General features: G+C 40.5%; 1 protein-coding gene across 1 annotated transcript in view; it reads right to left on the bottom strand.

Moving 5' to 3' along the window:
• dok4 (docking protein 4) overlaps positions 1 to 19,001 on the bottom strand; it is a 52,060-nt gene extending 33,059 nt beyond the window's left edge. Inside the window, exon 1 of the mRNA XM_035152202.2 lies at positions 18,622 to 19,001. The gene's annotated coding sequence lies outside the window, so the exon portion shown is untranslated. The remainder of the gene's footprint in view (positions 1 to 18,621) is intronic.
• Positions 19,002 to 21,811: the final 2,810 nt, after the last annotated feature.

Raw genomic sequence — 21,811 nt, 5'->3', positions numbered from 1 at the left:
AATTTCTTTTAGTTTGATTTTTCAGTGTAATTATGTTACATCATATTTATATTTGTCTAATGTTAAATAAAGTAAATCATTGAACTCAAGTCTTGAATCAGTACTTAGACATCAGGAAGAACTAAACATTCGAGAAAAAAACACTAGGCCTATTTATTTAGCTGTTTTCTATATAATAGTGATATTTTTAATGTCTTTTTTAGGAAGCTTAAGTTTTCCTTCTTCATTGTTAGTTGATGTTATGTAACATGGTGATATATTATTTGTATTTATAATTAATATTACTAATTAACTTTTGTGTTGAACATTTTCAGCACATTTTAACAATACCATTATAATACAGTTAACCGTTATCATTTTGGTCACTATTTGGTTCTACTTAGTTGTCATTACCAGAACATTTGTGGCATATAAACACCTGCCAAAGTATTCATTCAAACCCGCTTCTGTATTGTTTTCCACATTTTGTCTTGCTCACACACGCACACATTCCAACACCCATGCACACATATTTATACACAAACACAAAATACTGTTGTCTCTAAACAGTGAAGCTGGACCTAGACACAGACTGGGTAAATTGGCTGACTGGCTCATCTCTCTGTGCACATGCGCACACACACAAAGGTGTGTTTGTGTGCTCCACACATCCCTCTGCCAGTTTTGTGGAGCTGTATGCTATGGAAACACCAAGAGTGGATGCCCACCACCACTTTGTTTAAAATCTTCTCTTGTAAGCAAAAGTCAAGCTCTCCAGCCACAATGTGCATTTGAACACAGTTGTGTAACACTTTAGCCTGTAAGGTCCGTGTAAATCATTCCGGCTCTGAGCCATATATTGCCCATATGACAGTTTTATCTATCTTGCAAAATAATTTATAATTACAATGACAGAAACCCTAAACAATTATCAAGACAGCAATTTTATTGAAGTAAAAGCCAGTGTGTCTAGTTTGTGAGGACAAATACAGAAAATACTCAAACATACTTCTACAGCAGAGTCACTGCCTGACAAGCTTTCACAAAGTCCACATTCTGATGACAGTAGGCCTGACTCAATCTACAGTCCTCTGTTTACTTGTGTGCTTTCAGACTTCAATCACAGCCCAAGCCCACATTCACTGTTTCAAACCACAGTCCACTTTTAGGAGTACGGATCAAATATCTAGAAATGATCTCGCTCCACCCAATTTTTTGAAAATGCATCTGGAGCCCACTTGGAGCTGGAGTTGGGGCAGCTGCTGCAGTCTGCAGAGTGCACACCAGTGGCATTGGTGGAGATTCTGACCCAGGCTCAAAGCTTAAAGCTGAAATCATTACGTTTATATGTTTTCAAACAGATAGTTACCAAAAAGATTTTGAATATGTGGTGAGTTTGTTAATTTGTGAGAACTCACATGCTGGATGAGACCAGTGGTCATCTGAGCCCTGCAGTCAATGAACGACGTTGTACCAGGTGAACGATCTTAACTGAACAAGCCACCAGGCAAGTTGATCAATGGTTACATTTCTTTTTGGAGGATGAATCTAATGTTTTTTGTTGCTAGTTTGTCTGAGAAGCTGAGGCTGAATAAATAATAATTAATACAAATAATAATGATAATAACTTTATTTTTATGGCACTTATCTAAACAAGGTTACAAAGTGCTTCACAAAATACATGTAAAAAAAATGTATCACTAAAAATAAAAGATATTAAATTCAATTTTAAGTGCCAAATCATAACATATTAAGGTCAAAATGCATTTTTGTTTGCCTTTGTGGAGTCCACGATAAATAAAGAATTAAGAGAGGTAGTGTGAATCATTTGATTTTCATTATAAATTAAAAAGTGTATTTTTAAGTCTGTTGTGTCAGTTAATGTTTTGTGTTTTTCACTGTACAGATGGGCTAGGTACAATTGTGCTGGAGTAAAATCCAAACTGAGCTGCTGATATTAGCAAGAACATAAACGTTCCTAATACTCTTTGTACTTTGGCAGTTTTAACATGGTAAGAGCCTTGACTGCTGAGGACAGGGGAACTATACGAGCAAGTATGTGCACAAGGGATTTAAATTGCCAGAGAAACAGCCCATTTGCCTATTATGAGGAAAAGAATAATAATAATCCTATTTTGCTGCTGTGGCTGCATATACAAGTCGCTCATATCAGCCCAAAGTCGTTTAAAAACCACTCAAAAACAAGGGCATCCGGCAGCAGTATGGGGGAAATGTTAAGCAACCATTTCCCACATACTTAATGTGAATTAGACTAATACCTTACTTGTGAATATTTTAGTCAATGATAAATACACATTATATCTGTGCAAAGTACTGTGAATGAGTTTTATCACCAACATAATGAGGGGGGCTTATGTAGGAGCTAACCCCCAAATCTGAAGAATTGGACAGCCTGGGGATCACGTAAAATACTTCTAATATCTGTTGTGCCTTATGGGATGATAAGGCCAAAAACATGTTCAAGAAATCCTATATGATATTTTCTAATTATTCTACATATTCTAAAAATGCAATCACTGTCAGCATAACAGTGAAACATGACATTTCAGCTGCCATATCCAAGTCTTTAGTTGAATTAGTTGGTTTTTTTCAGTGACAGATGAAAGCAAATGATTCAGTCAGATGTCCAGAGGCTAAATGAATGGGATTGTTTTACCAGTAAGGTAATTCCCAACCACTCCCAAGCTAAATAATTATGATTCTAATAATTTAACTTCAGATGAGGTGAAACAAAAAGTTCCAGACCAGAGAGCAAAGGAGAGCATGTTGAGCATCATATGTCTCCACTCTTAATTTCAAAGGCTTCTGTAAATAAGTGTTCTCTGGAAAACGTCATAGCATTACAGTGTAGGATCTTTTCAGAGAAATTCAGTTTTGTTCACAGAGGTAAGTATTATGGATGGCTGCATACCCAATGGTCTCTGGAGCAATAGAATCTAAAATATCTAAAGTAAAACCACAGCTTACTGTTCTTTGGACTAACACAAGCCACTCAAATTCAAAGAATGCTTCCAGAGCTGAATCACACAGACATAGTGAACTTGATGGTTTTAAAAGATCTGGTATGAACAGTTGATCAAAGGCTTTTAGCAGGTGTATTGATTGATTGATTGATTCCTAAAACAGGTAGAGATTCAGCAAAATCCTCTTAATCCAAAATACTGACCAATCTTAGCCATGCTTCTGCAGTGAAGAACTAAAAAATGATCCTTAACTAATAATGTTAGGCTGCTATATTTAATGAGAGTGAGCCAGTCTAAAGACACTTTATCTCCCTTAATGTGAAGAAAGCTTTTGATAAGGTAGAATGGTGAACCTTGTTCTTCACTTCACTTCCTATCTCATGTTGGTTTTCACTTAATTCAATTATTCGAGTAAAAATGTAATTTAAAAAATGTAAGCCTGCAGTGATGATAGATGAAGTGATCACCTAATGCTGATTGAGTGTTGATTAAGTTTTCATGGGTGTTCATTAAGTCTGTCAGTATTCATACATTTAGAGTTCTTGGCAGTTGTAATTGAGGAGTGATAGGGGATAAAGAACACGAGCTAAAACACAGACAATGTTCTGGTGGGGTCTGGGCAGCTGTAAGAGGAAGAGGATATTGCTCACTTCCTGTCCTTCCCCAATCGAAGGTGATTGGTTCGAGGCCTGGCTCCTCCAGTTCACATGTCAAAGTGTCCTAGGACAATACGCTGAACCCCGAAATGCCCCAGATAACAGATTCAATTGTGAGAATTTATGAGTGGTTGTTAATACTAAAAAAATTGCCATTCATTTACCAATTACCCCTTGGCATCTACACCATTCAATCATTTTCAAAACTATATACTTAATAATTCAAAAGCATTTTCCCGTTCCACGTCATGGTTTCCCATTTATGGTTTGAAGTTCAACTAAAAGTGGATCTGCAAGATAATGAAATAACTTTCTCAGGATCAAGGTAGATTGCAAGATTGCGTTCCTCCAAATCCAGGTCACCCTCGTACTCAGCTGCGCCCGTGTCTGTGTCTGAGTTTTGAAATGTGATTAATTTCATGCTTATCATTACAAATTTCATGCTTATGGTTTGCTTAGGGTGCAATTTCCAAAACCTCTACCATTGAATGATGCCTCTTGTTCAGGGGACAACTCTGAGTGGTTTAACTGGTCTATCATGCATATTATTTCATTTCTTATTTTTATTATTACTTTCTTTATTTTTTTCTTGTTTGTGCTCCAGTCCACAGACGACATGATAAAGGCATGCTGCCCTTCCCCCGCTGACTGCAAGAAGCTGTTTGTCTGTGTATTAAATTGTTACTATTATTGAATGTATCGCATGTAAAAACCACACCAATTTTCCTCTGTACCATAAAGAATGCACATGCCAAGTGTGAAGCTGATAAGTTGAAAGGTTCACAAGATATTCCACATACAGAAAGACAGACAGGACATACACTACCGTTCAAAAGTTTGGGGTCACTTAGAAATTTCCTTATTTTTCAAAGAAAAGCACTGTTTTTTTCAATGAAGATAACATTAAATTAATCAGAAATACACTCTATACATTGTTAATGTGGTAAATGACTATTCTAGGTGGAAACGTCTGGTTTTTAATGAAATATCTACATAGGTGTATAGAGGCCCATTTCCAGCAACTATCACTCCAGTGTTCTAATGGTACATTGTGTTTGCTAATCGCCTTAGAAGACTAATGGATGATTAGAAAACCCTTGAAAACCCTTGTGCAATTATGTTAGCACAGCTGAAAACTGTTTTGCTGGTGAGAGAAGCTATAAAACTGGCCTTCCTTTGAGCTAGTTGAGTATCTGGAGCATCACATTTGTGGGTTCGATTATACTCTCAAAATGGCCAGAAAAAGAGAACTTTCATGTGAAACTCCCAGTCTATTCTTGTTCTTAGAAATGAAGGCTATTCCATGCGAGAAATGGCGAAGAAACTGAAAATGTCCTACAACGGTGTCTACTACTCCCTTCAGAGAACAGCACAAACGGGCTCTAACCAGAGTAGAAAGAGAAGTGGGAGGCCCGGTGCACAACTCAGCAAGAAGACAAGTATATTAGAGTCTCTAGTTTGAGAAATAGACGCCTCACAGGTCCTCAACTGGCAGCTTCTTTAAATGGTACCCGAAAACGCCAGTGTCAACGTCTACAGTGAAGAGGCGACTCCGGGATGCCGGCCTTCTAGGCAGAGTGGCAAAGAAAAGCCATATCTGAGACTGGCCAATAAAAGAAAAGATTGATATGGGCAAAAGAACACAGACATTGGACAGAGGAAGATTGGAACAAAGTGTTATGGACAGACGAATCAAAGTTTGAGGTGTTTGGATCACACAGAAGAACATTTGTGAGACGCAGAACAGGTGAAAAGATGCTGGAAGAGTGCCTGACGCCATCTGTCAAGCATGGTGGAGGTAATGTGATGGTCTGGGGCTGCTTTGGTGCTGGTAAAGTGGGAGATTTGTACAAGGTAAAAGGGATTTTAAATAAGGAAGGCTATCACTCCATTTTGCAACGCCATGCCATACCCTGTGGACAGCGCTTGATTGGAGCCAATTTCCTCCTACAACAGGACAATGACCCAAAGCACACCTCCAAATTATGCAAGAACTATTTAGGGAAGAAGCAGGCAGCTGGTATGCTGTCTGTCATGGAGTGGCCAGCGCAGTCACCAGATCTCAACCCCATTGAGCTGTTGTGGGAGCAGCTTGACCGTATGGTACGCAAGAAGTGCCCATCAAGCCAATCCAACTTGTGGGAGGTGCTTCAGGAAGCGTGGGGTGAAATTTCTACAGATTACCTCAACAAATTAACAGCTAGAATGCCAAAGGTCTGCAATGCTGTAATTGCTGCAAATGGAGCATTCTTTGACGAAAGCAAAGTTTGAAGAACAAAATTAATATTTCAAATAAAAATCATTATTTCTAACCTTGTCAATGTCTTGACTATATTTTCTATTCATTTTGCAACTCATTTGATAAATAAACGTGTGAGTTTTCATGGAAAACACGAAATTGTCTGGGTGACCCCAAACTTTTGAACGGTAGTGTATGTGGAATTCATAGGTAGATACTACAGCTAGCTACCAGGGGAGCTGTAATGTAATCCTGAAATTGGTTTGTATAGTTGATTGGAGTCCAGGTGGGTTTTGAGTTGGGAGGTAACAGTACGTTCCAGTATTTTTGACAGAAAGGGAAGATTAGAGATGGGTCTGTAGATGTTGGGGCTGTCAGGGTCAAGGCCTTTTGAGGATGGGTGTGACAGAGGCAAGTTTGAGGGCTGGGGGGACAGAGCCAGTAGACAGGGAGGAGTTGATAATAGAGAGGATGAGCTGGTGAAGAGCAGGGAGACAAGCTATGACTAATGTAGAGGGGATGGGGTCCAGGGAGCAGGTCGGAGTCTTCATGCCAGACAGTGGCTAGTTGTTTGTAGATGGTCTCGATCTTTGATTGGTAGAATGAGAGGAAGGTGTTGCATTTATCAGCTGTGAGGAGTGGGAGAGATTGTCCATGGGTTTGTTTATTGTGGAGAAGAGGACCTTGGGGTTAGCAGAACCGGAGTGGATGAGGCCAGAGTAGTAGGTGGAGCATGCAGTGTACTGCTGAATGTATGCTTTGTATGCCAGGGTGTGTACTGTGAGGCCGGTTTGATTGCAAAGCCGCTCTAGTTGGTGTTTTCTTGATTTCATTAGACGGAGTTGAGGGGTGAACCGGGGAGCAGTGTGGTTGAAGGAGACAGTTCTGGTTTTGAGAGGGGCAAGCTGATTGAGGTGATGTGAGCGAAGTGATGTGAGCGAGCTGCCTGGACGGGGCAGCGGACACTGAGGACGGTTCAGGCTGGAGGGTCTGCGCAGGCGGACAGCAGTGGGAAGGCTCAGCCCGAGGAAGACCCCCCTGAGGCCTCCTGGAGCATCCGACGACGGTTCTTCCCCGCGGTGGAGCAACATGCTGCCTGACCCGTATGGCCACAGGTGGAGTTGATGCGGCCGTGTCTGAGGAGGCATCCCCAGGATGGACGGGAGGCTCGTCCGCCAGGAGCGAGAAGCAGTTAGAGAGGGTTAAAGGAGGTTGTGGATAACTTCCCCCCCAAACAGATCTCCCTTTCGGCTGACTTTCTCCTTAAGTCTTGCCCAGAAAGCAAGACTTAAGGATTGCATCGAGGCAATGTGCTTTGACTGGGCAGCAGCAACGGAGACAAAGCCTTTAATCAACATAATCCTTTTTCCGAAGCTCAGATTTTAAGAGGTGGATGTCTTCCCTTAACTGTGAGTATTGGTGTTTACATTCCACACACACAGCCATTATAGTTGAATTTAGTCCAGGCATAACTCATAAAACACAATATTTAAAATGGGAAACTTAAAACGATAAGATAAAAGTAATCCCACGGGTAAAAGAGTAATTTAAAAAGACTTTCTCAGACGTAAGTTCTCGCTCTTCCTTGAGAGCACCAGCAGAAGACATGTCCTTAAAATAACTTTAAAATCCTCGTCAGATGACTAGAATCCTTCATCCAGTTCAAATATATGGTTAAAAAGACCAGGATCTAAAAGTGGTTTGTAAAGATGTGGCCTAAAACTGGATCAAAACTGGATAAAAAGTCAGATCATGACAGAGGCCTCTGACACCAAAAGGTGTAAAACAGGAAGTAGGAAAAACTTCTTGTTTGCCCAGATACAATCTGTCTTTGTCAAATCTAGTGAATTGAATATATTCAAATCATCTTATCCATCACATTGATGCAATGTCAGTATAAGGAAATATACATACTACTACACTGAAGGGATTGCTATTTGTGACAGAATGTCAGACACTGTACAAATCTTTACTGTCATATTAGCAATCCATGCTACCAAAGTGTATTTTTTCACTTTTAGGTGATGAAAAACACGTCCTGTTGTGTAGACAAAACATGTACTTATCTTCTCATCAGACTCAAGACTAAAAAGGCAAACAGGCATATTTCCTAAAATGTTTGAACATTCCTTTAAATTCCACTCCTTATCTACAGTCACGCTACAACAGACACTCAGACACACAGGCAGCAGCTGCCTTATCACAAATCCATCTAGGACATCTCGTCAATATCATGGCTGTAGGAATATAACAGGCCTATTATACTCTGCATGTGATTCCTTATCATGGCAATGTAACAATCAAAAACTGCTTTACACCCACACATAATGACAAAAGCAGATTGTATAGCAGGATAATTATTTCAGAGCCTGGCTTTTCAGCCCTACAACACAAAAACGTGCAGGAGGCGAAAGGATTCCAAGATAAAGGTGAGTGATCAGACAAATGCAGAGCTCACCTCCCTCCCACTCATCCTAAATGTCCCACTGTGACAGACTATGACACAACACCACTGACACACATCACAATTGTTTTAGGGTTGGAAAGACTGAACTGAAAAAATCTATAGCTGAACTGGTGCCCACACACCTTAACACACCTACACCAATAAACACACAGGAAGCTGCTAATGAGGAGAGATACTATGTCGGTTTGGTGGGTTAGTTTTAGGATTTTGCTTAATAATCATTGCCTTTGAGCATCCACTGTTGTGCTACGTACTACATTTAATTCCAATGTTTATATCACTCTAATAAAAATGACAACTGTGACCTGACATTTCTTTAAAAATAAATTTCCTATGTAATAGATTTATCAGAAACCAAAATAGATGTTCGATTTAGTACTGCATTTGAAGTTACCATTTCTTTTTGAAAAAAAAGACATGATGATTTCAATTAGAAGAAAGAACAACGTAAGAAATGTGGGGTACAACCCTGTGTTTTCTATATGCTGCTCCTCTCTATTCATGCATATGAAAAATCATGTGATCACTTGGCAGAAACAAGCAGCTCAATAACTGTTTTATTTTATATATATTCTTTTGAGGTTTCAGATTGTCCCAGAGCATTGTCAACACTAGATCCTCCTCTAACGATTATATTTGTAATGAGGTTTTTATTTCATCTTGTCTGTACTACTGTACATCCTTGTCCTGATGACCTGGCTGCTGATTGTACAGAACACCTCAGGCAAACTTTAGCCGTAAGTCCAACATCACCTCAAAAGTGTCCTCTTTTCACTGGCTTCCAGTGAGGCACAGGCTACATATCAGAATTCTTCTGCTCAGTGATTCAGATATTCTTCACAGCACTGCTGGGTCCCTGAGGTCATGTGAACAAGGACAGTGCATCAAATGATTGTTCTTGTGAAAGTGTTAGAATGTAAGGGAGGCAAACCATCTGTAAGCTAAGGAAACCCGATTTTAACTCAACTGAATTTTAATGATGAAAGAATGTGTGTCACAGGAGAAAGTGGTGATAAAAGTAAAAAAGAGGTGGAGAATGAGGAGGACTGCCTTCATCTCCTTTATCCTCTGGAGGTTTGGATACTATAATGGACAAAAATGGAGACTAAACAGACTGACTAAGCTGGAGAAAACAATTGACTTCCTTACTGACGTCATTGAGCATGGTCTTTCATTTTGAGAGCATTACATTGTCATTTCATGTCCAGATTCTCAGATATACTGTTGAGCTGAAATGTTCAGTGCTTCAGTTTGAGTCTTTTATGCTCTCACTCTTTCAACTGTCTTGTTTGGTCCAGACCAAGATTTAGTCTGACCAAAAAAGCCGTTCTCTGTCCAGATCAAACTGAACCATGTGTCGGCTCACTTGCAGTGTGAAAAGCCTGTTTTGGATGGCTCAGACTTTCGGACCTATTCCATGAGGATCTCCAGATTTCAATGCATGTCTGAAAGCAGCTACACACTGTAAGAAAAAAATGAATGGACTCGCAGTAAGGCAGTGATATTTCATTGGTCAACGTCATACGTGGCTTTCTATTGGTTGGGTTATTTTGACAGGGTCATTTCACAAAAATCTAAAGAACAAGAGCAGAAATCTGAGAGCATTTATTCGTCAAGCGCTCAGCACAGCAGCCTGAGTGTGAAGAGGAGAAGTCAAACTGGAGCTCAGGACATTGGTACAGTATCAGTTTACCCGAGAGCACACAAAGAGGTTTGAACAGGGGTTAAAAGGTATGATCCCATTCCGTCTCTCCCATTCCATATGCTGGAGTGTCCTTGGGAAAGATCCCCAAATTGCCCCTGACGCCTTGTGCTCAGGGAAAACAATGTGCGCACAATGAAAGAGATTCTATAGAAAAAGGCAAAGGCACAAAGAGAGAGAGGAGTCCATCCTGCACTCTGTCATTTACAGATGTGGAATGTGGCCGTCGGTTGGCCTTGAGCACTAATTACAGACCATCTCTCTCTTTCTATCTCTATCTCTCTCTCTCTCTCTCTCTCTCCCTCCCCCGCTCGCTTTTTGCTCTCTTGCTTGCTGTCAAGGCAAGTCAACCAGAACGAGACTTCACCCACAATCCTTTGCTCCAAGCTGCAGTCCCTAGACACAGAAAATAGACTGTACCCATGATTCTTGCACACACACACACACACACACACACACACACACACACACACACACACACACACACACACACACACACACACACACACACACACACACACACACACACACACACACACACACACTTGTTTCAGTATATGGGGGACACTCACTGACATAATGCATTTATTAATCCCTTACCCCATCACAAAGAAATGCCAAATCCCTTAATCCTGAAACCAAGTGTTAACCAGCAAAATGCTGTCTATACCTGTGGGGACAATTGCTCATGAGTTTGTGTGTATTCAGGGTGAAGTCCCCCTTAAGATGTAAAACACATAGACACAAACACACACACACACACATTGGTGCTCAGCTGCCTGCATGGACACATTATGATCCATTCACACAAAACCACAAACTCTCTCATTTATTTAGTCACTGAGCTTATATACTTCAGGAGGAAATAAAACATAAACAAGTAGTCAGGGGGAGTTCCACACAAATGAGCGCTACATGTTTCTAGCATGCGACAGAAGCAAAAATGAAAAAAACTAAATGAACACAAATATCTCAGGATGAAGACGAGGAGCCATACACGTTGAGTTTTGGCGATAAGGGACGATGCCGGCGTTGATGCACTGCAAACGAAAACAAGTGACGTCTGCAGTGGAATTCATATGTTATGTCCTGCATATGTATGCTGTGCCAAACCTCACCAGAAATTTCTAAATTCTCTATGCATCTGAGTGGAGATCTCCTACTGCGTTCTTCATTTGTGAAAGGCAAACTCCTGAGAAAGTCCAGGCACAATTCAAGTCCAGACACCGGAGTTCATGTCTGAAAATGGCTCATGAAATGCAGATGAAAGCTTGAAAAGAAGTACTCAAGGGACCTTTGAGATATATTTGTCAGACATAAGTTTTCATCACCTGTGAAAATTCCTTACATGCAGTTCAGGATTGGATTATCGTATTAAACAACACCTTCAACATTAAACAATCATTTGATCCATTCTTTCGAAAAAATATTTCTTACTGCAGCCTTTAAGCTGAATACGAGACCAAATGATACAAATATTTGAAGTGTTTCATGATAAATGCAGTATAATAATACGCATCACATTTTAGAGCTTGTAAATAAAGTGAATTAATCAGTTTACCAACATTATGAACCAAGAACTGAGTTGGAACTCAACTCTGAAGGAGAAGAAGAGGGCATTTTAGGCACCGCTACAAGTTCATACAAGATATATTAGAAAGGTAAAGGCTCTTTATAATTTTAGAAACAAAACAGTAATGGATAACATGACCCTTCACCCTAACTACAATATCAAACGGCTAATAATGTGTTGCTGATCACCAGCTCTGACTTCAGCTATATTGGCAAACTTAGCTTGGAAAATCTACCTACTAATTCCACAAATGTCTGTCTGTCTCTCTGGTTGTACATTATGGTAAATGGTTTTGTATTTATATAGCGCTTTTCTAGTCTTGATGACCACTCAAGACCACTCAGTACAGTTTTACATTCACCCATTCACACACATTCATACAGTGCATCTATTAGCAGCACTTTGTTGTTCTATGAGGGGCAATTCGGGGTTCAGCATCTTGCCCAAGGACACTTCGGCATGCAGATGGGAAAGACTGGGGATCGAACTGCTGACCTTCAGATTGGAGGACGACCGCTCTACCCCTCAGCCACAGCCACTCCAATGTATGTGGAACACAAATCTTGTGAACAATCCATCTAATTTACTTCACGTGTATTCTTAGTGGTTATTGGAAGTGCAGTGACAAGTTTGGTGCGATTTGGATTTGCGATACATTCAATATTAAAAAAAATGTGTCAATAAACAAGCCACCAGCTCCCTGTTGCGGTCAGTGTGTGTGTGTGTGTGTGTGTGTGTGTGTGTGTGTGTGTGTGTGTGTGTGTGTGTGTGTGTGTGTGTGAAAGGAGGGGTGGGGGCAGCATGCCTTAACGGTCAGTCTGTGGAGTCTCTGGAGGAGCATTACCAAAGGAAAAGGAAACAGCCCATGTCGAACAGTCAGGTTTAGAACGATCACTACGGCCGTTGTGATAATGAGCTATAATCACGGTTGTCAACAGTGACAGGATTGATTCCTCAGGTCTGAAATGAAACCCTGGCTGTCTGAGTCCAACACTCAGCCATGGTTTTGGCAGATTTTGTTCACTCACACTACTCAAACATCATAGTTTTCTGAATCTGAAAGTGCTCATATATCAGAACAAAGAAAACAGAAATTAGCATTAATTTAAAATTATCATTGACTAAGTGATTAATAAAATACCTATATCAACATTTGTCTTAGTGAAACTAATTGTCAAATCCTGTCCTTTTTTTCTTTATTATTACCTGTATGAGGTAACGTATACAGGTTATCTGACATCAAGATTTCAGTTGAAGTTAAGAATATTTCCAAAATTGATGTTCAATGAAAATTACAATAATTTCACTAATCTGAACAAAAATCAATTTTCAGCATTCAGTTCCACTTCCATGGACTCTCCAGGGTGCTATGTGAATTGGGATTGCAGCTGGGACAGTGTACACTGCTGCTCTGACAGCGGACACATGATGCCCATATAGGGTGCCATATGATCTTCTGGTCCATAGCTATCGAGCACAATATTCTGCCATTCCCTCATCTACCGCTCCCTCCTTGTCCCTCTCCTCATCGTTGGCACAATCAAATTGTCACCAACATACCTCTACACCAAAGTGCACAAACTTATGTGCATGTTAACACAAGTCTGGCAAGCATCACACACCAGAGCTCTGTCTAACTGTCACTTAGTCTACCTGTAAAAACAGGCTGTGAGTTGTAATAAGGTGAAATAATAGCATGGGAGCAGAGACAAACACACACTGGTAACGTATCATCACACACAGGTGACTGAGCATGCCATTCACAGTCTTTGATTTTGGTCAGAGAGGTCATTGTCGAACACTTACTCTATCCCCTCCAGAGATAGACTGTATTTAGAGCCCGAAGGTGCCTGACAGTTTGTTATGTAACCTTAGATTTGCAGAACCAAATTTGAACACAAAGAACAGTTTGACAATAGGTGGTTTCATCTGGCTTAATGTTGACTTACACATGTTGACTTCAGCTCCAATAACATTAAACGTTAGCTGTACAGTTTACCCTGAAATATGGAAGCTAAATTTGTCAGCATGGACGATACGTGCCTGGTACAGTCGGGTCACAGGTGTAGCTAGCCATGCATCATGACGTCAGGTTCTCAGTGAGAGCAGCTACAGTGTGTGTGTTCATGGTAATGAAGGGACATGTCACCCAGTGCAACAGTGCGGCTCAGTGATAGAGCTCTATGGTACAGAAGAATAAGATATACTGCTTCAGGCTTTCATTCACACATTCATTGTTTGAATCTTTTTATCCATCACAATTCACCATCCATCCATTCATTAATGGTTGCTGGGGGCTGGAATCCATCCCAGCTGGCATTGGGCAATAGGCAGGGTACACCCTGGTCAGGTCACCAGCGTATCACAAGGCCAATATGCAAAGACAAACAACCATTTAATCACACCTACAGTCAATGTAGAATCTCCAATCAACTTCCATTCAATTCCTAAGATGTCTTTGGACTGTGGGAGGAAGCCGGAGCACCCTGAGAAAACCACAGAGACACAGGGAGAACATGCAAACTCCACAAAGAAATGTATAACCCTAACCCAGGCCCATGAACCTGCTGTGGGACGACAGTGCTAACCACTGCACCTCTGTGCTATGCACGCAGAGGGAAACAGGCCAGAAAAAACATTCATCAACACCATGTGTTTGTCTGATCTGTACTCTTTCTGTACAGGAAGTTAAACATGTCAGTTTGTGCTTTATGAAGACACTACATGATGAAACTGTGACTCGGCTGTTGCCCTAGTTTTGTTTTCCTGTATTAAAAATGTTTTGTATCCTGTTTGGGGTAGACGATTGGACACATATATATGTAATCAATGAGTCAATCACTGGTGATATTGGTCTTTTAAGTTTTAGAATTTAATGATCTGTCTCCTTGAGAGTTCAATTTAATAAAAAAGACCTTTAAAGTACAATTCAAAGCATGAGCTGATAAGTACTGGCAGTTAGACAACATATCCGCATATAGCATAGGCAACAGCCACTGGGCCAACAGTGTTCCAACTTCATCTTTTAAAAATAACTACATCACTTACAATGTAGTTACTCTATAGGGCAGAAAGACTATAGCATTGTTGGTTGATGACACGCTCTGTGTTACTTATTCCAGTTAGATCAATGCCCATCCACAACTATATTTCACTCATTGGTTCTGCCCTTCTGAGTGAGTTCTTGTTCCACCGATTTCTGTCTTTATTGATTAATCTGCAAATAGGGTTAGTCTTAAATTGTATTTGAGAACGAATCATTTTAACATTTGATCAATTAATCGTTTATGTTACCTCCACCTGTTTATTCATTTGGAATCCACAGGCAGAGACATCCTTCATCTGAAACCATTGGACTGTTTTCCAGATGATGTGGGACAGCTGCTCAGCCTGTCGTCAAAGCTTGCCGCTTTTTAAAGATCCAAAGCCCCAGCGAGCCATCAAGATTGAACACACAACTCTCCTGCTGCGATGCAACAATGAGAACCACTGCACCACCATGCCGCCCACACTAGCAATACAAAATGCAATTAAGAAAATGTAAAAGAATCTGCTGACAGTATTAAAAGATTTGTTAAAGATTTGCCGAATTTCAAACAGAGTAATGCTCCAATGTTTTTACAATAAAAACTATTTAATAATTTGATGAACTCCAAGAGGAAAGACTGCAACAGTAGGTGTAGTTGAACTGTACAATATTTACCGTAGTTTTTGGTAGCTTTGTTAGAGAAACAGCAGAATAAAGCCAATAGAGCTGCTGTCAAAGCAATTTAGAGCAGTAAAAAGGCTAGAAAGAAGTCTCCCTTACTCCTCTGCCTCTGCCTCGCCCCCACCACCACCCCATCCTTTCCCCATTCTCCTCTCAGCATACTTCTCCTCGTCTTCACTATCCGATCCTCCTTTACCCTCCAACTCCATCATCTCCTTCATCCGTTCTACGGTAATTCCCTCTTTCCTCATTCAACCAGAGAATAAGCAGCTACAAACACACACACACACACACACACACACACACACACACACACACACACACACACACACACACACACACACACACACACACACACACACACAAGAATATATATAATATAAGAGCACGAATGTACATTATTCAAGATACAATGGTGAATTTTCTTTGTGAAGCAGAGCTGTCATAAACACTAGACTACTTCAGTGTTTTTGGGTGTGTGCATCATTAGCACAATAGATTACACATAAGATAACTGTGACAACTGATCAAATCAGCAAATGATGTGTGCTCCAGGCAGAATACACACACGCACACACAAACACACACACATAAACAATGCAGCTTTTTATTCTCATAATATCTTCACTGTAGAGATAACCAGGCTAGTGTGCACTGTCCTCATATACCATAAGTTACTATGTCCCAATGGTAACAGCGTGCAAGACTTATTGTTCACCCTGAATACCCTCACACCGCACCCTGACCCTCCTGTCCTCCCCAGCATTGTCACACTCAGTTATTACCAGGATCTCTTTATGGCTGCTGAGATAACAGAGACCAGCGGTTCATTAACCGCACTAAAATGAGGGCTCCATCGTCAGCCACGGAGAAGTCTCTTCAGAAAACATTGCTCTGTGATATTCTTCAGGGGCAAAGGATTGATACTATCAGGGCCAAAGGGACTACGAAGGGAACCTAAATACTGCATATTAAACTCCCAATTCTGTACTACAGACAAACATCATGTCTCAACCACACAAATGGACTCTTTCAATGATGTTGTGCTGTTGTTGTTCCCCCAAGACTATTAAGGCAAAGGGAGGTTGCTCTCTGAAGTTGACCCATAGTCAATGTGTAACACCAACAGACATATTGTTTGAATGAGACAGAAAACTATTTAAGAGTGAATGTGTGTTCTGTTGCTCCGTCAGTCTGAAAACCATGACACAAACACACAGAACAGTATTCACAAACAGAAAACCTCTCAAAGGAACATTTCTGTCCCTGTTCACAAATGTAGTCCCGTGAGAACAGAGCTGCGATGAGCACAAGCCCCACCCTAACTACGTGCTGGCAACTGTTCCATTCGTGCTCAGCCCACAGTATTTCATTAAGATGATTAAGACTTTTAAGGTGAGAACAGTGACTAAAGTCTCTGCTTCTTTGGCTGCTCTGGTCACTTTGATTACTGACCATGACCTTTGATTGGCTATAAGGTTTAATCAATGACGCGCATAAATGCTTGTTGACTCTCCAGTACAGCAGGTCCAGCTGGTACTGGTTATAGCAAGACCACACTCCAATAGTTATTATATTTTGGATATTAAGAATAACAGAAAAGCATCTTTCCTAATCAAATCTGTATTCACACAAATCATAATGGTGAGTTAAGTTGTCCAATAACTTTCCTGCAGGTATTAATTGTATATCAACATGTCTAAAACTTTGAACAATCTTCCAAAAAACAAAACAGAAGTATGGGTGACAGTCTAGATAACCAGACTAAATATACAGTATATTGTTGATTTAGTTCTAAAATAAGGTTTCAGATATCCACATATTTACTGTGATGTCACATGAACCCTAACCCACAACCTCATCCTCCCAAGAACAAATTACTTTTATGTTTCAATTTCAGATATCCTCAATTATAAGCTTTGCAAAAATAATAATAATAATAATAATAATAATACATTTTATTTATAGAGTGCTTTTCACAGTACTCAAACACACTTTACAAACTCTAAAATGAACATATTATTAACTAGGAAATATTCCCATTTAATTTCATCCATCATGAGGATGGGTGCTTGTTGATAATGTTCTGTACATTCTTATCATGTGCATGGACATGCTTTAAACTAGTTGAACACCATACTTTGGAGCTGTGGCTACATTATTACTACTATGTTTTCATTTTTAAACTAAAATTATCACGTCCACACAATTGTTTTGGCTGCGTATCAGTTTTCAGTTCACACTAACACATCTGAAAATGCATATCACTCTGGGCATGTGTGTGCCAGTGTACACAGGAAGCATTTGGTTTATAGTTGCAGATCACTGGAATAATAGCTTGTCTCCTATAAATGTAAGCAGTTGTATCACTGTAAAATGCAGAATTGAACAGTTCAACAGCTGTTAGCAGAGACAACAGGGTCAGCAATGTGTGTAATTGATTATCCATGTTGAATTCTACACTGGTTAATGATGCTAGTACTAGTTGTGTTCTTCCTGAAGTGGGTCATGTGATTGGAATCAGTGAAGGTTACGTTGTGACTGAAATAAGAAAATGTGAGTGTCTACGTCGTTGTTTCGAAACGTCTCCGTTTTGTCCGTCTAGACTAAAAATCTGCCCCGCTGCTTTCAAACTAAAACAGGTCCAGCAGCAATTAGAAACTTCTCCATTTTAGCAGCTCTAAAATGTAACCAGAGAGAAATGAACTGCAACCTCTAAAATAAAAGTACAGGAAAGAAAACATTACCTCATATTGGAGCCCACTGTTAATACAAATCATCATTAATATTGTTTCATGATTTATTTATGTGGACACATTTCCACCATTAATCGATTAAGTGCTTAATTAACAAAGACTATAATTAAAAATATCTATAACCATTTCTAACAATTTCCAAAATCTAAAGATATTCCCCTTCTCAACTATTTAGAATTCACAGAAATTCCTAAAAACCAGCAACGGTGTATGTGTCAGAATGATGGCACCAGTTTCCTCAACTGATTATGAAAATGTTTGTTAATTTATTTACTAATCAGACTCAATCAATCAAATAATCGGTTTAACTGACTGAGTGAATATGGCAATATTGACTCTTGAAAACATTTGGACTAACAACATATTTGGAATAATGGTGGTAGCACAGCTAAACTAAATGAATCTTCCTTTTGTGACTTCATCACTATCCCAGCAGGACATATTGATGATCTGGTGAACGTGGGAAAGTAGCAGCATAATGGAGCTTCACGTAGAAAACACTGACAGGATCACAATAAACCACCACAGACACGCTCCGGCTCTGCATGGATGTTACCTGTCTGACAGCTGTCAGCGTCTGGGGGAGACCTGCGGCCGGGTGGGGTCCCGGTGTTCGGACAGGGCGCCTGTGCCTCCGCAGACTTAATCCTCCGCTGCTGACCTTCCTGCTGCAGAGTCTCTATTCTGCCTCCATGCAGCTGCAGCAGACGCCCCGAACAGTAAATCCAAGCGAGCCGGAGGAGGAACACTGCCACTCGTCTGGAGTCACGGATGGTTTGTGTTGTGCGCAATGGCAGCTCCGGTGCGGTTCACTGTCCCTCCCTGTTTGTCTGCGTCCCTCCGGCGCTGTGCCTGAACACAGCAGGAGTGGTCAGGAGCCCTACAGGATGGATAACACACGCAAACACACACACACACGCACACACGCGCGCACACACACACACACACACACACGCACGCACACGCACGCACACACACACACACACACACACACACACACACACACACACACACACACACACACACACACACACACACACACACACACACACACACAGAACACGCCCAGCCAGCCAGCCACGCGCCAACAGGACCCGCCTTCTACCGTAATACTCCTAGGAGCCAGTCACTTCAAAGATGTGGTCCACTGCTGATGCAACAGAAACAAAGATCAAAGAGAAACGAGTGTTCTGACAGTTTTTCCCCATTTCATTTTTTACTTTTTCCTAAAAAAATGTATGTGGCCCTGATCAAGTTGTGTGACTAACTTCTGAATCAATGTCCTCCTCACTTTATTTGTTAGCAGCAAATCGCCCAATGACTGTAAAGCCGTTTTCAGACATGAACTCTGGAGAATATCTGCAGAAATGGCTCCAGACTTTTTCAATCCTGAGATACTGTATTTGTAATCTTTTATTTTTTTCATTTTAACATCAGTTGTGTATTAGAAACGTTATCAACATGTCCACTTGCTGGCGGTGAATCCTGTGGACGATCTCTTGGTGTTTTCTCATATCGGCTCATTCATACATCCTCCTGAGTGTTTACTTGGGGGCTGGATGGAGAAACTCTCCCTCAGACATTGTCTGAAAGCAGCTTAAGTTGAATATTGGAACAGAATGTGTTCATCTCAGTGGCAATGGTGTGGTCATTTGAACTGCCTGGACTGACTCTTCACTGTGAATCCACTAAGCTCATTTTGCTAAATATTTTGGGAGAGCTGACCTCTAAAGAACAGAGACTCTGAGAGTCCCAAATGAAGAAGCTATCATGTTAGCTGTAGTGCAACATCCAGAAAACCTGGCTCTGCTAATTAAGAAGGAACACAAATAGAGGTTTTCTTCTTTTCTATTTTGGAACAAGTTACAGCCAATAGTGACCATGTTACCTGCTAGCAGCCTCATGGCATCATCACACCACCAACACCAAATAGATTTCAGCGCGGCTTCTCCCTTAAGTGGAAGTACCAAACTAATGCAGTTGAAAATCTGGCTTTATTATTATTTAAATTAACTGTTTTTATATTGTGTTTTTCGAGTCTCATCGATTGCTCAAAGTGCTTTACAGTACAAATTGCATTCACCAATTCATACACACATTCATACAGCACTTCTATATGCAGTACTTTTTTCTATCACACATTTTTTTCACTATTCATCCACCAACGGCACAACCGTCAGGGGCAATTTGGGGTTCAGTATGTGGCCCAAGGACACTTGAATGCTTATTGGAGTCGAAGATCAAACCACTGACCCTCTCGATAGTGGACAACCGTCTCTGCCTCCTGAGCCACAGCTGTCTGCTAAAGTGATGTTGTTACTCAATGTGTTTATTTCTGTTCTCTACTCTACACAATATGTTCACATACAGTATCTCCTTGAGGGGTTATCACAGAGTAAAACAAATTCAAAGGTTAAAAATAAGGTTAACAGTTGAGCATGCCCCAATGGCTAACAGGTAAACTGGACACTTAAATACCTGCAACAAATGAAAAAAAAACACTGGGAGCTGTGATGATTGTACTCTACCAGGCTAAATCTACCTTGTTCACTTTAATTTTAAAGTTTGAGCTGCAATATTAAAAAAGTGGACATTAGAGGAAGAAGTGTCATGCATGCATGAAGCCTGGCTGCGGAAATAAGGTGTTGTACGATGGTGCACATCAAATCTAATTCAGTTCAACCATAGTGAATCAACCATGTAATAGTCAGTCAGGTTATTACATAGTTCCATTAGCCTACATGAGAAGGTCAGAGAAGCTCACACATCTATCGTGTGTGGGGACAGTACAGTTTCACTTAAAGACAGTTTGAACGGGGTCAACTGTGAGACCCTGGGGAGCTGTACCAGTTAATATCAGAATGATAGATGAACACGGCGCTCTCCTGCTCACTGGGTTCACTGAAAAATGCTGATTGGAGAGCTTTTGGGTGTTACATCAGCGCATTACCTTGGATATGCTGGCTAACAGGGCAGCCTCCATCAGTCAGCCTGACAGCCAATCAATTAGCCAGCCAATCAGGTGAGAGTATCAGTGAAAAATGTGGGTCAGTGGCATGATACCTGGTGGTGCTGAGAGAGTACCGACCTGCTGTGCACTGAACACCAGGTCTGTCACTACCAAGGTTTCATCCTTTACTACGGTCCAATTAGGAAAGGTTTTCAGTGATTTGTTGGTCTGAGAGTCGATCGACTTCAGGGAGACAAAATAACAGGAATGTTCCTGGAGAATAGGCTTCATTTTTCAGACTGCTCACCTTGACAGGTTTGCAGTTTTGTTGACTGATGGACACAGACGCTTCGGACTCTGTGGATTTGTGCAAGTTGTCTCTTTCAAAACTCATACATCAACTTCCTGTTCCAGACAGGACACTTCGTAGCTGACAAATGCTGCCAACTGGTACGTGACCAAACACCACGTTGTAGGTGAAGTTATTTTAGAGTTCCTCTTCGTCAAGTGTTGGCATTATATTCCATCAGTTATATAACTAGTTATATTACAGTATTTTTTAAAAATTCTAAAATCATTGTCATTGAAAATGTCTTTATGCCCTTCACCCAAGTTTAAACCGACAATATGAAAGTTTTGATGAGCAACAGCAGCTATATTCACAATGTATTTTTTCCTTTCTGTGTTAAAAAGATAATAAAACATGCTTTTAAATATTTGTTTAGTATTGCCAAATCAGCCATTACAATATTGATCATCCATACAACATCAGTTATAATATCTAAAAGTTCTAAAA

This window comes from Hippoglossus stenolepis, chromosome 1 (assembly GCF_022539355.2).
Source record: "Hippoglossus stenolepis isolate QCI-W04-F060 chromosome 1, HSTE1.2, whole genome shotgun sequence".
In the NCBI taxonomy this organism is placed as follows: Eukaryota; Metazoa; Chordata; class Actinopteri; order Pleuronectiformes; family Pleuronectidae; genus Hippoglossus; species Hippoglossus stenolepis.
Note: the sequence above shows the minus strand (reverse complement) of the source record. Positions and strands in the feature narration are given on the sequence as shown.